Here is a 4,857-nt window from a genome sequence, read left to right on the forward strand (position 1 = left end):
AAAATAACGTCACATCTTGATCTTGTCATTTTTTTCTATATTTTGGTCATCGCTTTTCATGACATTTTTTTCTGTTTTTTTTTGCTCATCACAACAACAAAAATATCAAGTAAATTGTACAGACTTTACAGAATAGAATTGATGACATACACGAAAACAACAATAACAACAACAACAACTAATGATAATACTCTTACTTATTTACTACTAATAATCAAATAATTGTTCGCCTGCGCATTTGTTATTGTTATTTTGTTATTGTTATTATTATTCAATTAAGAGACGGACGTGCTTTTATTGCAGAGGTGCAGATAATATGTATGTGTGTAAAATGTTCCCATTTATAGTACAATTTCTTTTTTTTCAAGTATGTGTTTGTTTTCTTACTCCCATTGAAACACCGAGTGAGTACTAAGTAGAGAGAAAGAGCGACCTGTTTTATTATTAGTGTTTTCCTGTGATATTCTTACTTTTTCAATAGTCCCCCATCATCCATCCAATGATTTATTTTAAATACAAAGAATGTTTTCTTTTCTTTCATTATATTCTGTGGAAATTTCTTTAAAACACCGCCTTTTTTTGTAAATACTTAATATTAATTCCAGATTGAACTTTAACTTTTTGTCAGAAAAAAAAAATATGCACTTTTGTTGCTCCGTAATTAAAACAACAAAATTCAACAATTTTTTTTAATAAAAAATGATAATTTTATACTGGAACATATGACGGAAGCAAATGCAAATTTTCCTATAGGAGGATTAAGAAAATTTCCATTTTAATTGATTATTTTTAATGGAGTTTTTTTTCTCATGTAACGCCTACTTTAAAGGTTTTATAGAAAACAACTACACTACTACTTTAGCCTATAGATGAGAAACTACACCAGACTATAGACTAGACCAGACTAATGTCTAGACTGTTGTCAATACTGTAGACTATAGTCCACACAACAGACCATACTATAGACTAGACTATAGTCAAGGCTATAAACTAGACTATAGACTAGACTATAGTCTACACTATAGATTGGACTATAGTCTAGACTATAGACTAGACTATAAGCTAGACTATAGACTAGACTATAGTCTAGACTATAGCCTGGACTATAGTCTACACTATAGACTAGACTATAAACTAGACTATAAGCTAGACTATAGACTAGACTATAGACTAGACCATAGACTAGACTATAGACTAGACTATAGACTATACTATAGACTAGACTATAGACTAGACTATAGACTAGACTATAGACTAGACTATAGACTAGACTATAGACTAGACTATAGACTAGACTATGGACTAGACTAGACTATAGACTATAGACTAGACTATAGACTAGACTAGACTAGACTAGACGATAGACTAGACTAGACTAGACTATAGACTAGACTATAGACTAGACTAGATTAGACTATGGACTAGATTAGACTATAGACTAGAATATAGACTAGACTATAGACTAGACTATAGACTAGACTATAGACTAGACTATAGACTAGACTATAGACTAGACTATAGACTAGAATATAGACTAGAATATAGACTAGACTATAGACTAGATTATAGACTAGACTATAGACTAGACTAGACTATAGACTAGACTATAGACTAGACTATAGACTAGACTATAGACTAGACTATAGACTAGACTATAGACTAGACTATAGACTAGACTATAGACTAGACTATAGACTAGACTATAGACTAGACTATAGACTAGACTATAGACTAGACTATAGACTAGACTATAGACTAGACTATAGACTAGACTATAGACTAGATAGACTTGACTATAGACTAGACTATAGACTAGACTATAGACTAGACTATAGACTAGACTATAGACTAGACTATAGACTAGACTATAGACTAGACTATAGACTAGACTATAGACTAGACTATAGACTAGACTATAGACTAGACTATAGACTAGACTTTAGACTAGACTATAGACTAGACTATAGACTAGACTATAGACTAGACTATAGACTAGACTATAGACTAGACTATAGACTAGACTATAGACTAGACTATAGACTAGACTATAGATAGATAGACTATAGACTAGACTATAGACTAGACTATAGACTAGACTATAGACTAGACTATAGACTAGACTATAGACTACACTATAGACTAGACTATAGACTAGACTATAGACTAGACCATAGACTAGACTATAGACTAGACTATAGACTAGACTATACACTAGATTAGACTATAGATTAGATTAGACTATAGACTAGACTATAGACTAGACTATAAACTAGACTATAGACTAGACTATAGACTAGACTATAGACTAGACTATAGACTAGACTATAGACTAGACTATAGACTAGACTATAGACTTGACTATAGACTAGACTATAGGCTAGACTATAGACTAGACTATAGACTAGACTATAGACTAGACTATAGACTAGACTATAGACTAGACTATAGACTAGACTTTAGACTAGACTATAGACTAGACTATAGACTAGACTATAGACTAGACTATAGACTAGACTATAAACTAGACTATAGACTAGACTATAGACTAGACTATAGACTATAGACTAGACTATAGACTAGGCTATAGACTATAGACTAGACTATAGACTAGACTATAGACTAGACTATAGACTAGACTATAGACTAGACTATAGACTAGACTATAGACTAGACTATAGACTAGACTATAGACTAGACTATAGACTAGACTATAGACTAGACTATAGACTAGACTATAGACTAGACTATAGACTAGACTATAGACTAGACTATAGACTAGACTATAGACTAGACTATAGACTAGACTATAGACTAGACTATAGACTAGACTATAGACTAGACTATAGACTAGACTATAGACTAGACTATAGACTAGACTATAGACTAGACTATAGACTAGACTATAGACTAGACTATAGACTAGACTATAGTCTAGACTAGACTAGACTATAGACTAGACTATAGACTAGACTAGACTATAGACTAGACTAGACTATAGACTAGACTATAGACTAGACTATAGACTAGACTATAGACTAGACTATAGACTAGACTATAGACTAGACTATAGACTAGACTATAGACTAGACTATAGACTAGACTATAGACTAGACTATAGACTAGACTAAAGACTAGACTATAGACTAGACTATAGACTAGACTATAGACTAGACTATATAATAGACTATATACTAGACTATAGACTAGACTATATAATAGACTATATACTAGACTATAGACTAGACTATAATAGACTATATACTAGACTATAGACTAGACTATATAATAGACTATATACTAGACTATACTGCAAACTATCCAGATTATAAACGAGACTACAGGTTAGACTACAGACTAGACTAGACTATAGTCCAGACCATAATCTAAACTTTAATTCGTACTATACCCTAGACTGCAATCCAGGCTGTTGAATTAAGACTAATCTATATCTCACATTAGATGCTTGGCTTTATTTCAGACATTCGACTAGACTATAATCCAGTCTTAACATTATAGTAGACTATAATCAAGACTTAAACTAGGTAGTTCTTTAATATTTTTTTTTTATAAATAATTTCGATTCTTCATTGCATAATCTGGCATTATAAGATCATTGACTTTGTTAAAAGTTGAAGAAAAAAAGTATATTCAGACATTTGGATACTTTGTACTCTTTAGAATACAAATCTGTTCTAATAGTGTCTTAACTCGAAAAAGATTTTTGAATTTATAATAGTTTTGTCTATTGCATATTAAATTCTGTTGCTATGCAGTTCAAGTATTTTTCTTTTAAATTAAATATTAAAGGCATATGACTTCTTTTTTTTTTTTCAATATTTCATTGCATTTTATTTTTATAACAAAACATTTAAATTTTTATTTATTCTTTTTTGAGTCTTTTGCCTTAAAAAAACACGTCATACGGTTGGGTGCCAATGAATTATTATTTTATTTTTATTATCAAATAGAATGCAATAAATCAATTTATTTTATAAAAAAAGATTTTTGGTTGTTATTTAAATCAGTAATAAAAAAGTAGATAAATTAAAGGAAGAAAATCTAAAAAAAACAAGCGGGTTTTATGCTTAAAAACAAAAAACACATGTGGCAACACTTTTAACGGGGTGTAGATGATAGTAAGAAACAGATGATTTGACAGGATTAAATAATGTAAACAAATATGGTTTCTTTTATTAAATAGAAAAAAGGAGGAAAAATCGTGTTAATTTTAATTATAAGTTTTTAAATTAACTTGAGAACTAACAAATTGTTTTATTTTTAAGAAAAATATTTAGTTTTTTAAACTTTTAAAGTAATTTTCTTATTATTTAGGGCGTTTTTAGGAAAAACATAATAAATTAACAACTTTTCACTAAATTTTTAATAAAAAATTAATTTTTTTTTTTAAATTATGTGATATTTTTAATACTTTTAATAAAAATTTCCTATTTTATTCATTTCTATTATTTGTGTTTTATAAAAAAGTTGTGTTTATATGCATGTTCCTTCCATACAGAATAAATTATACGATTTTAATTAATTTAAATAACACAAGCTAAATGTATAGTGTTTTATTATTATTATTATTGTATCATCAATAAATAAATGTTGGAGACCCCAACTCAACAAAACTGGATGAACGTGAATAATTGTCTATGCAAAGTATTCCCTCTTGCTACTTTTGAATAAAAACAAAACAAATAAACGTGATTATTAGTTTATGTTCTTACAAATAAATATTTATTTATATCAATTAATTTTCAAAGTTAGTTTCATTTCATGCAATCTAGTTTTTTGTTTCTGTATTTGTTTTATTAAAATTCTATAAATAAAATAAACAATAAAATAAACTAAAAT

This window comes from Lucilia sericata, unplaced genomic scaffold, assembly GCF_015586225.1.
Source record: "Lucilia sericata isolate MDLA Ls3-8-SP2 unplaced genomic scaffold, ASM1558622v1 Contig000192F_arrow, whole genome shotgun sequence".
In the NCBI taxonomy this organism is placed as follows: Eukaryota; Metazoa; Arthropoda; class Insecta; order Diptera; family Calliphoridae; genus Lucilia; species Lucilia sericata.